Here is a 19913-nt window from a genome sequence, read left to right as displayed (position 1 = left end):
GCCCAGGACTGGTCTTAATGCCATATAACATTAGCAGTTGTGGAGAAATAATTAGAAACAGAAATCACAACTATACCAAATCTTGATGCTCCCATCTTTGACTGCTCTCTGTATCCTGGCACGTCACTGAACTAGATGAGAGTGGTTAGAGGATACAGCAACTGCCACATAGTCAGAGGCAAAGTAGGGTAGGATTCTTCTTCTGGGAAGAGTTGTCTCTGAATTCCCATAAAATATGATGGGAGAGTCTGATAGAGGTCTGTAAGATTAACGAATGGTGTTGAGAAGGTAGACAGAGGATGATTATTTTCTATAATAACAATGCATTCAATACAATTACTAGGCATTGCATTTAAAGAAAATGTTTTGACTTAGCACATAGTTAAATTATGGAACTCATTGGGATAGAATGTTGAGAAGGCCAAAGACCTCAACTGGCTCACAAAGGGACCGGATAGGTTCCTAGAGGGTAGGTCTGTCAATACAACTGTTCATATTTAACCACAGACTCAGGAAACCCCTAAACTGTTAATTCCTGTAAATTATGAAAATGTACTAAGGGATGGATTGCTTCCTGTAACTTGTATTATATACTCTTCCCTATTGCAGCTGTCACCATTAAAGACTCTATGCTGGGCTAAGTGGATTATTGGTACAAAAAATGCAGAAAGTCTTCTGTTCCTAAGTGGGAAGTGGGAATGGATGAAACAGGTTGTGAACAGAAAATGCAAAACCAACTACAATTTTTTAAAAGTAGTTTTTGTGAATAAGAAAAAATGGACATTCTGTCATGGAGAGCTTTGCTATTCCCAAAATAACATGCAAAATTGGCTTTCCCCTGTGACAGGTAAATGCAACCTTGAATGAGTGACCTATCTTAACTCTAAAATAATTGTTTTCCCTCTGTAAGCTTCTGATTTTGCAAACGTTACACACATGCTTACCTTTAAGAATGTGAATGCTCCCCTGAGAGCCATGTATCTTTTTTCTGTGCTGTGTTGATATGATGTCCACTGGTTTTCCTTTCAAAGTTGAGTAAAATGGATGCATCACATATAGGTGGCCATCATGCAACACTTTTTCAGTGGCTAAGAATTCTACTACAATTCTCTCTGATCAAAATCTCAATTCCAGGATAGCTAATACTGGAGCAGCAGTGCTGTATCAATGCCAGATGGGGGGTGAACTCAGAGAGTGTTATTTACTTGATTGATAAAACAAAAAGTGTTGAGGTATTTTTGGGGATGTAAAGGCAAGCTTTGTTTAACTATTGGGCTGGTTGGTAATGCAGAAGGATTTTATGTTATTTTCCATGTCTCCTTGCCTTTTTCTTCTCTCTCTCCCTCTCTTTCTCTCTCTCTCTTTTCTTGCCCAGATGCACCACAGCAAATTGAGGCAGTTTCAGACCTCTACATTAGGCAGGACCCTTGGAGACACAGGACTCCTACTGATTCTTGCCACTCTTGAACTGCAGAAAAATGTGGTTATTCAAGATATTTCCTTGCTTGGATCTATTAAGTCCATTTGTCACACAGTAACAAAATACCTGTATTTTTCATAAAGCCTCTTCTCTAGCTAATTATTATGGGTGGAAACTTCTGAGAAAAGGACAGCACATTTCACACTAAAAACACACTGACACCTTCACAAATACTTTGGCATTGATCTGTAAAATACTATTTAGTCTTTTCCAATGGCCTGCTGGCTAGATATGATGTACATTGTCAAAAATAAAGGTCAGTGGATTAGTGCTATTAGATTAAAGTAAAGGAATCAGGAAAAAAAAAAAAGTTTAAAGCAGATTTGAATGCACAATCCTTATTTGAATGGGAAAAATACCCTTTATTATGACTAGCTACTCTACATTGCAGTAACACGCAAGTGACTAGAACGTGTTGTCATTTAAATCAGAATACATTGCTTCTTTCTGAGGTTTCAGATCTCCAACTGGAAGTCTGTTGAATGAGATTGGTTTCTGCTGAAATACACACCATCCAAAAATGAGTTCTCTGTGACTCCCTGGCATCTTCTTTATGAAGTCTGAAATGCAATTTGCAAGTGTTTAAGAGTCCTGTGATAGGGGGAAAGCACTTCAGCATCTTGCAGCAGAGAGAAAGGAAGGTTCTGTCTGCAAATGGTGGGCACATAGGAGGGTCACAGCAGCGGGGAGAGGGATAGAGCTCAGGTCTGCTGTGTCCTGTGTCAGCCACGAGACTCTTGCTCCTCATCATCTACTATAGATATTGCATTTTATTATTTATTAAGTGCTAACTGTGCGAGCAGAGATTTTGTTACTGCCACTTACTGGAGTTAATTAGGTCAGGGCAGGCTGGTAGCCCACATTATGCAGGAAGTCGGATGATAGTACTACAGTGATTCCTTTTGACCTTGAAGTCTATAAATCTATGAGATCTAGAAAGGAAACCCTCCTAACACCGCTAGGAGTATTAATCAGTGTAGGGAGCTCTGGATGCACAATAGTGTGCAGGTCAGAGAAATCTTGAGCTTTGAACATGGTTGTTTCCAGAGCATGATGACCATCCCCCATGAAGAAATTTAGTAAGTCACCTTGTCATGTTTGTGTCACTGTTCTTCAGATTATATTTGTATCTTAGCCTCTGAGTAGTAATATGTATCTATTACCTTGCTGGATAGTAGCAGCATTTATTCTTCCCATTTACGTAGAGCATGTCACCAGTGGAGCCCCGGCTGATGTTTAAATGTGTTGATAGAGACCTAGGTTTTATGAGCTTTCCATGATGGCCTACATCCATGCTGATGCTAACACCTGACTTGACAAAAGAAGCTTTCAATTTTGATTAAGACAAGCCACATAAAGAAATGTCAGATGGTATGCGGAGCCTGGCCCACTCATGTTATGAGAATGGACTCCTGTCCTCAAAAATTCAAATGAAAATGTTTATAAGGATGTTGGTAAAGTAGAATAAATCCCTCTAATTGAGTAACCTAATCTTTCAAACAATCTTTCTCAAGGCGATGTTATTTACTTTGGATTCAGAGTAAAAAGGGAGTTAAAGGACCAATGGGGCCTTAGGTTTCCCAGTAAAGTGGTGGCATTGTAGGAAAGGGGCAGAGTATGAGATGGTATTTATGGAATATAAATATCTGTTAACAAAGCATGAAAAGAGAGCTATGTGGCAATGATCACTCCCTCACTGTGGGAATTCCTGCAGAAGCACAATTCACAACAGCTTAGGTTCTCATTTTTTAAGAGCACAGAAGGTATCATTTGAGAATGCTTTGCGGTAGGAAGAAGGTACATAACAGATTCTTCATTTACTTGTGATAAGACCAGGACCACATTCAGCTTCCCTTTTTAGTGGTGTAAATTTGAGCCGTGCACTTAAACCAGAGGAACTATTCCAAATTTACACCAGTGCGAGGGTGAGTATCTTGACTTTGCATGTTTATTAGGGATTGTTAGTCACAGTTTAATTTTAAATGCATTAGTAGCACCAAGCCTTTTGTTTGACCACCCACTGTTCACAGCAGAATTGAAATGGTGGCATATTTCCTAGTCAAAAAATTGACACAGATACTTACGTAGAGAAGTACTACATATACCCTTCAGTCTGTAGTTTCAGTGCTACTTATATATTAAAAACACTAATATCAAATAAAGTATAAACAATGTGAACTAGAGTGATCCCTAGTTTACAATAAATATCTGCCATGCAGCTATAAGGATTAACTGACAACCTAGTATTTGTTTAAATTGCCTGACAACTATGTTTTGTTCTTCTTTGAAGGATCCAATATGTGTTCAATGCCTTCTGTTAAGTCTGGAGGACTCTCTTAAATGGAAAATGCACCCTACTGACCTCATTTGAAATAGCTGTTTGGACTAATATAAATTTACTGCAGAGACATTTACATTTCTTGGCTGTTCTTTCTATACTATGTTTACTGAATGTGACAAGTTTAAGTAGATCTGAAGTGGATAATATTTTTCATCATGTTGTAGCTTTAATTGTTACTATTCAAACTGCTGCTTAGTTTCCAAAATGAACAGAAATTAAATGTAAAACAACTTACTGACTGCAACTGCAGTCAGGCAGCAGTCTTCTGCCTAAACAAGAAGAAACTATTTGTTCACAATGTATGCATTCAGTATTTGTATTCACAGGATACATTGCCCTGTAAATCTGAGAGATCCAAATGGACCGTGACAGATACTCTTGTCCACAACAACAGATGCAACTGTGAGAAGGAAGCTAAATCAGTCTGCTTAGCCTGTGTGAACACCAGTCACAGTTGCTTTCCTGAGTTTGTTGCATGGCAAGTCCCTAGAGGATGTAGGGAGCAGGTGATGTATTAGCTCTGAGCAAAGAAAAATTCATTTTTAGGGAGCAACGCTATTTCCTTTGAGCTGGAAAGAGCGGTAGATTTGGAGGTCTTCTGACTTACAGTCAGGGTGATAGATTACAGACTTACCTAGCTCGTGGGTTTTACTCCATCTTTATTGAAAAAGTCAGAGCTCATAGATTGGATTTTTTTTTAAATTAGTTTCTTCCACAAATGAAATAGTGGAGAATCACTGTTTCCAGTCATTCTCACATGAAGAGTCAGTGAGGATCTGTGGGTCCTGTGGGAGGGATGGGTGAGGGGGGTGATGGCTCCCAAGAGAGATGGAGGCCTTAGCACCACCTTCATTTGCAGCATCCACCATGGGGCAAGATCTTACAGGGATAGCTCTGAGCTCTCTTATGAGATGGAAAATGTTGAAGAGCCAGCAGTCAGAAAACAGAAAGATCACTACTAGCTCCCTGAAAGTTTGCACTGACATTGTACTATGGCTCTGACTTTTTTTTCCCCAAGCAGGTTATATGAACATTAAAGTCCCATCAGAAACAGTGCATTTCAATAATATTGGGAAAAAACCCTTAGATTTTTCTTTTAATGTAAAATGAAAAGCTCCAGTGATGGGGAAGGAATGTTACATTGTATCTACGCTGTAAGAAGAGATGCAAAGTGAACTTCAAATTCCTTTTTTTTCAGTATAGAACCTTTTCACATTCTTATGTAAAACTTAATTGGAATGTCTATACTAGCAATGGAAAACTAGTAATACAAATTGAATGCCAGTATCTAAAACTGATATGGCTTTATATTTAGCACATTTGTCCTTCAGTGTACATTTTTCATCTGAGTTTTTCTGAAATGTTTGAGGCCCCATATATGGCATTCATTTGATCATAATGAAAACCAAAAGGTTTTATTTCCATTTCAATCATTTCTGTTTTCCTTGAAAGCACAAAATGAGTGATCTAGTCAAGGTTGAGCCATTTCTGAATGTTTCAAACATCTAAGATAAAAATATTCAATAAAACTGATTTTCTATAACCTGCCAAAAAAACTGAGTATAAAGCCATCCTATCAACATATTTGGCTTTCTAAATTCCATCAGGTCAAATGATTTTGTTGTGTGACCCGAATGGCAAGAGACTCGTGATGTGGTAGCTAATGATAAATTCCACAACTGAAAAAGCCTTACTGAAAACTCAGTCTTTAATCTGTTAGATAGACAGCTGTAACTCTTTACTGCTATTGCAGCTGTTATTATGAATATTTTTTTTGTGTTATCAAAGCAATTAGGAACAATGACTAACTATGACTGCGCTATGTGAGGAGTCCTCATCTTCCTCCCTGCCCCTGAAATGCAGCCTGTGCCCTGAATAGCTCTCAGTCCAGCTGCAAGGCAACAGTAAGTAAGTGAAGTCCAGCCACACAGCTCACTCCTGGAGCCATCCCAGCAAAGGAAGGCTTTGAGAAAATAATCTGAGATATCTTTACAGTGAGCAGGAGAGAAACTTTTGCTGTTCCTGAGAGAAAGCATAGAATTATTTGTTTCAAAATGTCCCCAACAGATGAGCTCTTAATTGCATATGGCTCAGGGACTCAATTTAGTGGTGAAAGAGAAGTATAAATAGGCTGGAAGTAGGGTATGATGACCTTGAAAGTGAAGATAAGTATTTTTTTATTTGATATATAAAATAGAAGTGAAGGAGTCTGTAGAGGACCTTATGCACTCAAAGGGATAAAGTAAGCAGGTCATCACAAGGTGTCCCCCAAAAGTTATGATGGTACTATGGGTTATTTGCCAAAGCTAGAGAGAGTGAAATTGTAGCAACCAAAGAGAGACCTTGAATGGGTTTTTGGCTGCCTGGTTAAATTCAAAAGGCCAATAGAACCTCCAAACACATAAAGCAGTAAGGTTCGATATGAGCTTGAGAGAGAGTCTCCAGTAGAAACTGCAACTTAAGTCAAGGAGCAGTAGCCTCTACAGCAATCAAAAGGTGTTGCACTATTTCCCCTAACTCTATTGAACCTGACTGGCAGATAAAATGAAGCATGTGGTTCCTTTTAAAGTCCCAGAAAAAAACCTAGATTGCTAAGGTACACGCAGGAGATGTAAATCGGAAAAAAAGATAATTCTGATGCCTGTGAGTAGAGGTTTAAAACTCTTCCAGGATAGACAGGAGCACTGTGGCAAGAGCAACTCTAAGGTGAGAGGTGGACTTTCAGAGCAGGACAGGTGTGCTACACTGCTCAGTTAGAAGAGGGTCAACATTTTATTTGGCTGCTACTAACGGGGTACTATTGTTCTGTTATTTTGGCTTAGTAGGAAAGAAGATATTTTGCAATCTGATATTTGAACTATTGTGGTAGTCTTGGAACTTCTCCATGTAACTGGCCTAGAGCTAGATATGTATACGCTAGCAGATGGCAGAGTGATTACAGCTTCAGTTTAGACTAAAGGTGTAGAGTATGTGATTTCTCAGCATGGAGATGGCTGGTGAGTTTATGGAATAGGCTTCCAAAGGGAGAAAAGACTCTTATGCCCCTGACAGACTCTTCAAATACACAGAATGAGGTAAGAAAAATGTCTACTTACTTAAAAGAGGAAAAGATAAAAGCTAATGCTATAGCTAGTGCAGAATGAAAGCAGAGTTGGAGAGAAGGTCTGAGAGTTCAGCTAAATGTGGTGGAAAGGGAGCTGGAACTATGGATGTGGTTGCAGTTTGTTTTTGACACTGGGAAATCTGCACGTACTGCAGCGCGTTTGTAAAACAAGTATGAGAACAAAATATTAGAGATGATCATGTTTGATTTCTTCATTGAAGAAATTAGTCAGTTATTGATGGAGAAAGTTGATGGATGAAAAGATTCTTCAGATATATTAGGCAAGAGGACGAGGAGAAGAAAGATGGAGGAGCAGTAGAGAAATAAAATGAGTAGTCTGAAAGTCATTAGGTTGAAGAGGTTGTGTTATATAGAGATAATGAGTGATTTCACCCAAAATCAAGTAATTTTCAGAGAGGAATTTGAACATGTCATTAGACCTCAGTTACCAGAACAAGATGCAACCTTTTAAATGACTAACCCTGGCTGAATTTGAACTAACACATTGGACAGAAACTGCTGTTGTGTTAAGGGAAAGAGCCTTCTCCAGATAGATATCCTGTTCTGCTCTTTATTGAGGCATGATGTGCTCTGACTCCACACAGAGCTCACCTCAGTTGTGTGCCTCTTCGACAGTGAGCAAAGCAAAAAGAGAACAAAAAGCAGAAATGAGGTCATGTGCTTAAAAACTTGTAGTCCCCCCCAAAAAAATAATTAAAACTACTGCTTTCAGTGATTTTTATACTGCATTAAAGACAGGTTCGAATGTTCTTGTAAGTTTTCAAGAAAATAGTCCTTGCACCTTGTCCAATTGACTTCTAGCTCTTTAAGCTATCACAGCAGTCATTTCAAGTGAAGAACTTAGAATTGGAAGTGGTGATAACTTTTGGCCAATGTCTAATGAAAGTTTAATTAAAACAATACAATATTAAGGACATCCTTTTATGTTATATACAGATTATTCATCACTCACTGCCACATAGCAAGTGTGTATTTGAGGGAAATAGGCCAGTAGGACACTTGAATTAGGGATACATTCCCACTATGATCTGGCAGTGTAGACTCTTGAACTCAGACTAGAGCCAGAGCTGAAGTTAACAATGTAGAAAAATGCATTTGCGTTTAACTCATATCTAGAAAGTCCACATATGAGCAAGTTGGGTATTATCATACCTGGATAAATGGCATTTACGTACCCAAGTTAAGCATTTGAAGGACAATGGGTCCTTCATATTTCTGAACATCTAATGCTAATTGTCCTCCAAGACTGTGTAGTTCATCAGATTAATCTCAAATTATAGTTCTACACTGAAATATCATTAATCTATAAAGGCACTGTTTGCAATATGTCAGTATGAAAAAACTGCAAGACGACTTTTTGTACAGCTGTGTGGACTACTGAGAACAACTTCAGTGAAAGAAGGAGATCCGTTAGCTGGTGTTTAGTTGGGAACAAAATGCAGATCTAGATGCATTCATGATTTGAATGGGAGGGAAGAGGTGACCCGCACACTAGCACAACCTTGTCACACAACGCATGCAGGATGAAGAAATGGTGGGGTACAGTCAGGCTCTGCTACCCCTATTCTCATTCATTTCTGAAGTCACTAACTTGCACAGGCTCTGGTCTCACTTACGAGGGTATAAATCAGAAATAAATCCTAACCCAGTGATGCACAGTTCCACAGGCATAACAGCAAGGTTACTTTTCATCAGACAGGCATGCACCTTGACAATCATGTCCCTGCAGTTTAAACATGTTATCTAGAATTTTACTATCACCTTTTTTTTTTGTTTTGTTTTGTTTTAGCCCAGTTTTGCCAATAAAAAAACAGCCTCAGCATTGCACAGAGGCATGGAAATTGTAGAGGCTGACATTATATTTCACACTATTATGAATTATATTTTTGTAAGACCTGGGACAGGAAGAAATCTCTTCAATATAAAGATATTATATTATGATTGCTCTGCTCTTAAAAGATTATCTAAGGAAAAAAATACTCCAAATTGTGTCATTGGAATAAGTGATTTATATTAATTTCCTACTCCAATGAATGAGCAAACATTATACAAAGGAAACTGGAAACTAAAAAATTTAAAGTACTCAATAAAAAGAACAAAACCACATTTCTTGAATAGACCTATTGTTCTTTAAAATGAGAAAAAAAAAAGTAACTATCATAACCATTCATTGCTCTCTATAAAAGTAAAATATTTTTTTCATTATAAAGAAAATCACTGCAAGGATTTAGCTTAAAGCATTTTAATTGACAAAACTAGACCATTTTCCTACCCCTTGAAATAAAAAAGCTTAAGAATTATATAGGAGCTTAATTTGTTATATAAAAAGACTTAACCTTTTTATCTCTAGAGAAATCTAATTTCTCAAGCTATTGATGCTCTATTTCATGTACTCCAAAGAGTGAGCATGTACAAGCAGACATGTTAACTTTTTATTATACCTTATTTGGGGACAGAAGTTAGGCACATGGTGGCTACATCTTAAAGCAGAGCTCTCATGAGTGCCAAAGATGAGTCTGTCGTAATTTCAGCTGTATAGCTACAGTTTGCCTTAGTACTTCAGGGCTGAATTGTAGGAGTCTTTTGCATGGATGAACAAAGGCGGGGAGGAAAAAGGACAGTCCTCTTTGTGTGGCCCATGCAATTGCACTTACTTAGTTTAAGGAAGGAAGTGAGGTCCGTGACCTTGCCTTGCTCCACACTGTGGAGGGTACACTATCCTAAAGGCAAACATTAATTGGAAGCCTGTTTTAGTTAGAAAAGCAAAGACACAAAAATTGGGTGTATGTGAAGGAAGCAGAAGACGAAGAGAAAAGCCGTTTAGGGTAGGCGGGTTAGTGGGAAACTCTGAGTGTAATGTCTGTGCTGTTCAGGGCTGCGGTGAGGGAAGACTTTGAACATGATGTGCTAGGACAACACAACAACAACATTTGGCCAACTTTTTGAAGGGCTGACAGTGTAAAATGCTTGAATGCAGAACAGTTCTGGATAGATTTGAAGAGAGAAGGAAGAGAGAGAGGATGGACTTATGTTCATCACGGTTCAGAGCATACATGCTCCCACCCTCTGTTGCATTTTTGGATAATACACCTTTGAAACAGGTATCTGATAGATAGACCTTCCCCAGTGTTTTTTCTCTGCCTGCTGACCAGCATCCTGACCCCTGTGATGAGTGCTCTCCAGCTGCCCCTTCGTGTTGGATGCAACTGCTGTTTCATAATTCACCTTTATGTACCCTTCTCTTGCCATTGCTGGAAATAGTCCTTAAAACCTCCCCGAGAGTCTATCTTCTCTCATTTTTCTCTCTGGTTCTGGTTTTCCTGCTGCTAGCCCTTTCTTTCACTCTGGAAAGGGTTTTCAGACCCAAGTGTCCTTCAAGAAATGTGATCTCTCAACTGGAATATTATCTGAAGAAGACAGCCAGTTTATTGCCCTTACCTAGTGTAATTGTCCCCAAGTACACTTGTGTATCTGTTACATATATATGTTTTAAGGGTTCACTCTGAACCCCAAAGCGGCTGAATTTTGAGATATTATGCAAGTGACAAGTTCACATGCTACAGAAGCACAATGAGGTGTGAACAGTTCAATTGCCACCAGGGAAGAAAAATTATTATAACCTGTATGCTTTATAAGGCTTTATATTTGGAAATCATATACTCTAACCCCACCCTTCCAGGTAATTAATTGGTGATATGGAGCCAGTAGAGGAAGTGGATGGCTTTTGGTACTCATACACTGTGAGTATTTTACTTCCCACACATGTCTACATCATAACCAAAAGCATCTGAACATAAAAGATTCTGCAGCATCTTCAGAAACATCAGCGAGCCTCAGTAAAATAGCTGAACCTTGACTCAGCCCCTTAGGAGCTGTTATAAAACCATTTTTGTGAAATAAAATAGAAGGATGGGTGGGAAAAAGAAAAACAGATTTTGTCACTCCTGAAATATGCTCAGATTCAACCTTCACTAACCCCATTGTGTAAAACATACTGAAAATTATTAAGAGAAAGCTTGCAAGTGTAAATATACTTATTCTCAATGAAATCAACACCATCAAACTGATTTGTAACTATTCCCTTAATACTGCTATAAACTTTACTGCAGTGAAAACACTGGATATACAGATTGCTTTCCTCTTCCTCAGGATGTGTTTCACCTTTGTGGCATTGCCACTATAAATCTCATGGTCCAACAACCCCTTGTCTGCAAGTGATTTCAAGCACTATCATAAAAACGAAACAGACAGACTTAATTTGAGTTCCAGACTTAAGGAAACTCAACTAAAATATTAGCATAATTTCACTGAAGACGGAGGAAATTGTTAAAATATGTGTATTAGAGAGCGTCTGCAATTCAATACATCTCTTAGCTGGCTCTTGGGTGCCACCCAGTGATTGATTTAACAGCAGGTTTGTAATGGTGTCTGTGGTGCACCACAGGCCATGTTAATAAGCAGCACTGATCACAGGAGCTCAGAAACAAGAATGTTAGGAAGTATGAGGAGTTTCATGACATGTTAAATCTGAACCTGTGAATAATAAGGTCTAAGTCTGATGGATTCAGTGCTTGGAGAATTTCTATGTGGAACAATACTCCTATTTGTTTCACACAGGGACTAATTGATTAGGCAAACGTTGTGCATGCTTCTTCCTGAAAGAAATTATGGAAGCTTGTAGTCCTTTGATTTGTTGTAATTTTTTCCTTCTGAAAATATGTAGTTATTGCTTTAAGATCATAGCAGTGCTCTGCTTTCCACTGAAATAACAAAGATGTTTTAATGCAGAAAACGTACATGCTTTTTTGATGATCATACTTTAAATAAGGTAAAACCATTGAAAAAAAAGTGCTAGACAAATACTAAAAGGAGTGTGATGGCAATCTGTTAAAATAACGTCCTGAAGTTGAAAAGTCCTTTCCAGTGATACTCTGTGACAGTCTGCCTTAGTCCTAAGAAAAAGTGATGGTGTACTGCCTGCTACACTGGTTCACAGGTCTTCACAGATAGCACTTGACAACAATTTACAAATATTGATGTGAAAAAGATTTCTCCTAGAGATAGCTATTTAATCTCACAGAAAAGGCACAATGATTTCTTAGAGTTGGGTCAGAAAGACAGGGCATATTTTTCAAAGTGCAGGAATTGAAACAACCTCTTGCAAAGCATGGCTGATTCATCAATGCTGGCATTTTAGCTGAGGGATAAGATATCTTTCACAAAGTGAGGCTGCAACTGAAACTAGAAGAATGGTTTTGGTGTGAAAATAATTAGGTGAAAGAAGTAGAATTAAATTACAAAAATGGACCCTTCTTGTCTCAAAATGCACTGTTCAATAGAGTGGGACAACAGATTACACAGGGGCAGTGAAAAAGAGTTTTACCCTGTGTGTCAGCACAACACCTGGCTGCTGTGTTACATACAAGCATCTCTGCAACTCTGTTCCTTAAAATAGTTTGCAGAAGCTTAAAATTTTACATGCTACTTCTGTTGGTTCCTTTGAAAGGCAGGTACTCTGTCTTAAAATGAAAATCTCTTCATCTTGCTCTTATATTCACCTTAGCTGGGCTAGGTAGAAGCTACCAAATTCATAAGTTAATTAAGCATACATGAATGCCAGGAAATGAAACATTATGGCCCTAATTTCATATACCATACAACAGCATGGTCTCTGCAGATTCTTAGAGGGCTTAGCAGAGTTTCTTGGGTAAAGAGACAACTTTATCTGGAGATTTTGCATTAGATACCATGCTTTGTACAGTGTTTTTCATTACAGAAGTCAGTATGATGGCATAAAATAAAAGTGTTTTGAGCAGGCTGGTAAGTGACCAGCGGGTCCAATATTAGCACCTTCCCCCTCCAAGCGAAGAAGGAGGTTTTGAATTGAATACCTTTGGGCTACAAGGATTGAGCAGGATTCTGTCAGCCTAATCTCATTATACTTGTAGCCATTACAGTCAAAATGAGTTTCCTCTGCCTTAGTTTGGGTTGGAGTCAAAGCCAGTTCTCAGAGGAAAAGGGTCATTACATTAAGGTAGTAAGTTACTAAATTGAGCTTCTTATTATACTGGGGTATGTACATTCATGTTTTCTTTAACCATAGGGAGATGAGATGAATAATCCAGGTATTGTTCAGTGATTGGAGCCATACATTTTGTTCTGATGAATGAAATCAGAACAGACAATCAAATGAAATATATAAAATGTTAATTGTGCGAGAAATGGGCTGAGACCAAGATCTTATTCAGAACACCCCCACACTTTGAGATGATGAAGCATTAGGCCAGCACTTTGTGGCTCAGGCTCATCTTAAATGAAGTGAAAGGAGTAAATATATGTCATAGTAATCAATATTCTTTTGGCCATGATCCTACAAACATATGTAAATAATTTTGTGCATGTGAGTTCAATTAGATTATTCATACGCACAGCGTTAACTCAGATATGCAAGTGTTTGCATTATTAGAATCCCAGTTTATGGATTTTCACAAAGAGCCAAAATCTACAAGAAAAAGCTCAAATACCACAAATGTTCATGCAAGTGAGTATTTATGCAGAGGAATACAGCCCTGTTGTACTCGCATGAAGATTCTTACATGCTTCTACACACCACCTTATCAAGAAAGGATAAGTCTCACATGTTGCAGTATTTTACATGCTTAAAATATTGAATTTGATTGAGCATAGTTAAATATTAATTAATTTGATGGCCAATGTAGAAGCCTTTTATAAATATGTAACGGATTTGATATGCCATTCCTAAGTTTTGGGCAATTCATATGCAGTCAAAACGTCTTTTAAATTTTCTCCCTTTACATCAGGCTGTAGGACATTTTGAGCTGCTTTAGTCTAGAGTCAGTATAATTTCTAATTCAGATGAATATTACCTAGCAGTGACTGACTACTGCAGCACCCCTTTCCATACTTCTTTACGAATGTGCTAAAAATTGCAATATCATGATTAAAACACAGTTTTATATTGATGAATTAATCATACAAAAGCAACTCATTAAAGTGCCTGTTCATTTAAGGGTTTGTAATGCATAGGCTTAAAACAGCTTGCAGGCAGGCAGGGTTAAATGGTGCACTGTGACAGTGCAACACTGCACCGAGGCGTCAGGCTGAGGAGAGGCATCAGGCAGCCCTGGGAGGAGTGGGGCAGCCCCCACGCTGCCCTGTGGCTCACCATGAGGCTTGGCGTGGTCTGGGGGCTGGGGAGGATGCAGGTCTCGTGTGAAAGAGGGGCTGCAGAGGTTGTGGGGTACCAAGTGAACGGTGCAAGGGTTGGGGCACCAGCCCAGGAGACCTGGTTACAGGTGCAAAATGAACTTTCAGGGGGATGTGTGGAAAATAATGGCCTCTGTTACCTTTTTTTCTGTCTTCCTATCAGGAAGGTAGGCATAATGGTGCTTTTCTGTCACGTGAGGATGAAGAGCAGAGGCTGAAGGAAGTTCTCTCTCTTCAAACAGGTGAACGGCACACCTGTCATTCAAGGAACAGTCAATATGTCTTAATGAAAACCAAACACTAAAGGCACAGGCCGTGTGAAAGTCCAGCCAGGGGTCCAAACCAACAATGTTTCACTGAATTCTGAGTCAAAAAGCAAGGAGGGTATAGGGACCATGACTGTATATTAGTTTGGTGGCATTTTGTGTGTGACAAAGAGAAAATAAACTTACAAGGCCAGGAGAGAGAATGGGAACAAGACCTGTAAGTGACTGACTGAGGAAAAGTTTGAAGAGGGATTTTTTCAGCTAGGTGCTGGCTCAAAGAGGTTCAGAGTTTTCTGCAAAAAACCTTTGCTTTGCTCTTTGGCTCTTGCCTGCAGGGATAAGAGATTTTGCATACTCTTTGGAAGTGAACAGAAATAATTGGATTCTGTTATCACGTCCTCCTTCCCAGTGAAAAAAAATTGCAAGAAATTAAATCTGTGGTAGCCACACAAGATGAAGATGATGTGTCAGATTTAAGAGGATGTAAGAGAGCTTTGAGTCTTTCTTTCCATGCAGGACCAGGCTAAAGCTGTAGAAAACTGAATGTAGGACTACAGTGAACTTCCTCCTGTTCAGGGCAATCACAAATATTTCTTGGCCGCAGTGTCTCATCTCAGCCTCATGTAACTTAAATAGGTGTGGTAAAGATACTGTAAATTCCTCAGCAGAATATGCTTTAGATCAAATTGTTATTAAATCATTGTTTATCCTTGAGAAACACTTTGTTAGCAAGAAACTTTCCCCCTATCTTTCCAACATCTGCTAACTGAAAATGCTGAAGTCTTTTTTCCCTTTCCCAGTCTTTCAAACTAATATTGATTTTGCTTCAGTTAAAAATAGTTCAGTGGGAAAATGTCATTCAGAGGTGCCAGATGACTAAAGAAGAAAAAGGATAACATTGCATAAAACACAGAATAGAATTGAAAATTTAATTTTGATATTGTTCTGATACTCTCAGTGGACTATGTTAAACTTTACATGCAAGCAACTATGAATGATAAAACGTTGTTACGATGTCTTTTAATTCTACAGCAGAGCAAAATTTTCTTGGAAAGACTGTTTTCAAAACTGAAAAAACATAGCAGATTTATTTTAGTTTTGTCTACCAAGATCCATACTTTTCATCGTAACTTTGCAGTGAGGCATACTGAAAAGGCATCAAATTCATTAGTCTGACCCTCACTCTGACAGCTTTTAGGTTAGCCTGATGTATATTTAAAGCAATACTCATTTCAGTAGAACACTGCACTGCATTCGTTCCTACCACTAAGATATTCACAAGCACACAAGATCATGATCCCTAAGCCATTAATTGTTGTCTGTGCTACCTATTGAAACCTTCTTCCAGAACAAATCTCCCTCCCTTTAGGAATAAGGCTTCCTCACTCCAGTTGCTGCATCCAGACCTGCCTCAGTTAGTAACTTTCTTGGAGGCAGAACAACAAACCTTGCTCAAATCAGGGTTTTTTCTCTACTTGGAACACCGTCACAATTGCAACAAAATTCATTCAGGCCATTCCAGAAGTAAGGCACAGTAGGTTTTCTTTTTTGGTATGGTTTTTTTTTTTTTTTTTTTTATTTCAATATTAACAAGATCGTGTCTGCTTGATGTTAACAGTGACAAAGGTGAAGGAACTTGCATTGCAGGTAAGGAGGTGAGTACAGGACCTTATTTTGTAGCTTTGGAAGGAATTTTTCTCTCCCTGCAGATGCATGTCACACTTATGTAGAAAGTTATATAGTTCTGAGTTATAACTGCACTGGCAATTATCTTGTTGTGTGAAGCAGTCCTTGAGATACCGGGAAACAAGCCCACTCAAAACCTTAAAGATACGTGCATAAAGATACATTTAAAGTCATGTGTCTGTGTTTTCCTGGACAGTCCATGGGAACTTAATGTCTGTATCGGGTCACACCGAAGACATGTTAAATTTGTTAGTGGCTGTGGCTGCTAGGTCCTCTAGCTTTCTGGAAAACATCCAGAGCTGAATGCTTAGGAATGGCACAGGTATAGAGCGTTACTTCACATGATATTGCTCCTTCTCCTATGGCTTCTGGCAAATTACTGCTTGGGGACTTCCTGAGCTGAAAGTTGAATCTGCATCACTGGGCTTAGTAACTGTTGTCAGACTTCTGTTATGTACATTTGTTCCGTCTACTTATTAAACAATTAATATTTTTGATACTAACTATGTCCTAAGGTAATTGAAAACAAAAAATTACCTTTGAGATTGCTTCTTTTAAAACTTATGACTGGTCATTTTTCTCAATGTGCCCTAGTGTCTTCATCAGGAAGGCACTCTGGAGAGCATAAAACAAGCCTGTTGCGTTTCTAGCAGCCAGAGTTGTTTGAAAGCTACACTCTAAAGTTCTGCATTTGGATTTAACTAGTGCATTATTCCCATAGCCCTGGCATGTACCTATAAATTAGCAGAGAAGGGGTTATAAGCAAATGCAAATGAAGGGAGAAGTTCATGTTGAGCAGCCCTCAAGTTAAAGAGTAACACTGAGAGCTGCTTTACATAAACTCTTTAATCCTTTGTGATCATAGATGGATTGTATGATACATCCTTGAACTCACAAAGTTCACAATCCAATATTGAAACCTCTTGTAGCAATGAATTTAGTTGGGATCATATAGAATGTAGAGTGTCCTCATAATGACAAAGACATATCAGAGAGAAATGATTGAAAACCTTTCTCCAGGTTTCTCTGTTGAAAAGTGGATGGGGAAAAAGACAATCGCTTTCTACCTTCCAAGGCTGTCTCCCCCCTAAAGTCAAGCAACACCTTTGTGACAGTTCAGGCTCGCGAGACCTGAAGGTTTCCATTCTGCTTGGGTTGTCCTGTGTGTTTTTTTTTTTTTTTCAGAAAGAAAATGTTATTGGTGAACTAGATTTTCTTCTGTTTGTGCTATTTTGCTAGTGGGTATCACTGTGTCAAAGCTCTCTTTTTGACCTCAGCAACTCTGACTGAATTGAATGTGTTTTTCATTTGGAAAAACTCTACTGCTTCTTGTCCTATACTTTAAACACTGATTTGTTGACTGTGTCCCTTACAATAATGACTGTAAGTCTATAAGTAATCTCTTCAGTTATTATTCTAGAAATTCTCTACTACTAATGAGTTGGAATAAAACCTTTCATTTATGAGCATCTTCTGTAATATGGCACTGGTAAATAGTTAGCTAGTAACTGAGGCAAGACCATTCACTAAGTCCACACGGGTCATGGATTGACTGACAGATGACAGCAATGTGCAAGTAAGAAGCCTCATTTCTCTCTGAAGATCCTCATATCCATCCAGTTGTCTGTACTCTATGCTTTTTATTTTCATGCCATGTTCAAAACTGGAAAAAGTCTGCCATTACTTCTAGTCCTATGCACTGCCCAAGCATTTTTGACTAACATTTTCAACTGTACTGTCAGTGCTGAGTGTGAGGATTGCCTGCTTCTACAGGTATATATGTTCTGTTGTTTCTGAATTTAAAGGCATGAGAGGATACATTTAAATAAATTAATGTAAGAAGACTAGAGTAAGATAGTGTGATCCCTCACCATAGTATCAATGTATTGGTACCTGCATTGTAAGAAGTCAGTCAAGTTAAGGATAAATCAGTACTGTCTCCAATAAAGTTTCCTGCTAAAATCAACACCGGGTTCTTTGTGTTTTTGTTAATCTCCAACAGGTAGATGAAACAGCCTCTTTTACTTATCTCCTACTCCATCCAAAGTTACTCCTAATTCAACCTCAAATATGGTGCAACATACCAAATCAATATCACCAATTATACCAAAGTGTAGAATGCAATAATATAAAATAAAATATACTGTGTTTAAAGTTGAAAAGGTAAGATAGGTATGGAAAAAATGTGAGGTTAATGCTCATAATGTTTCTATTCATTGAAACAGCATTGAAATGAATGAGTTTAATATTTGTCTAATCACTTAAAACCTGCCCCTTTGAATGTTTCACCTGTGAATCCTGCCTGTTGTGATTGTTAGATCCAGGATTGTTAGGGTTTGTTCTTCACCAGGCTCTGCAGCCCATTTTATAAGACAGTATCACACAGCTGGAAGATTCCCTTAAAAAGGAAAGGTCAACTGAGTAGGCTCTAAAGCATAACTTCATTTGCATACACTTGGAGTCTAAATGTTTTCTCTTAACACATGTTTAAGAGTGCATTCTTTAGTATGACCAACACACAGAAAGGTTGGAGGTTTTCAGTTCACATTTATGCTTTTCAGAGGAACAAAATACTCCATAAGGTATACATCTTTTTATATACCCAGACCAGTCCATTGGGCACACTTGAAAAGAATGCAGAATTAACATGAAACTGCATATTGTAGAATAGGTACAGAAAGCCATATAAATAGATGCACTTATATTTTAGGTTTATTGAAACAACAGTAAAACGGATGAAAACAGACAAATGTTTATCTGCTGAGTGATATTGAAAACTTGCACCTTTGAATGTTTTGGCTGTGAAGGCTGACAGTGATAAATCACTTTCCAACAGCTGTGGACAGCTGTTTAAGTCTGGGATCTAGAGAGCTTAATTGGGGAAGTGTGTTATAAAATTAAAGTGCCAATGGCTCATTAAGTTATGTGGCGATTTTGTGCGGCAGGCCAATAATACTGCATTCCAGGCTTTGGGAAAGGACATGCCTAACTCTCTGTTAATTAAGGGCTTGTCGAAGAATGCAGGTTTGCCAGACTGAAGTGTTTTCATAGGAGAGCATCTGTGAAAGAAGACTCAGAGGGAGAAGCTATTTGCAAGTAAGAGTTTACTGTAGCTAGAACGGATTACTAACTCTTCATATGCTGATGTAGTGGGTATGTTTGCCTTGTTTATCAACTACTGGGATACCTTAGATGCAGAGAAAGGACTATCAAACCTGCTGTGATAAAGAACAATTTCTCTGGATAGATTAAATTCCTCTCAAAGAAGACACATTTATTAAAAAACCCAAACAAATAATAAAGAAAAAAAAAAAAAAAAACAAAACAAAACATAAAAAAACCCCCACAAATATTAATGCACCTCACCACCATAGGGAAAAAAACAGGTTTTCCAGGGTAACCAGAGGATTAAAGAATAGAGATATGAAGGAAGCAAAGTAGGGTGAAGGAAGGGAAGTGTATTACAGCCATAAGGATTATTTGCTGGAATGTGTTGTCATTTTCTAAGGACTTTGTTTACTTTGCTTTGTTTATATAGCAGGAATTACAATTTTTTGTCTATTTTAATCTCTAATGGGCTTCTGAACAAGGGTGAATCACCCTTACTAGTGGTGCTATGAACTGTAGGATAGGAATAGGGGGGATGTTGACTCCAAGGTCCTTAGCTTGCACGCTCACTGCAAACATGCTGGCTACCATCTGCGCTGAGTGAAACCAGCTTCACAGCCCCTTCTGTCCGCAGGGGTTAGAGGGCCACCAAACCTGGGCCAGCAGATTTTCCCTGTGGCA

This window comes from Tyto alba, unplaced genomic scaffold (assembly GCF_018691265.1).
Source record: "Tyto alba isolate M040663 unplaced genomic scaffold, T.alba_DEE_v4.0 Super-Scaffold_9, whole genome shotgun sequence".
NCBI lineage: Eukaryota > Metazoa > Chordata > Aves > Strigiformes > Tytonidae > Tyto > Tyto alba.
The sequence above is the reverse complement of the archived record's forward strand: the minus strand, read 5'-3'. Positions refer to the sequence as shown.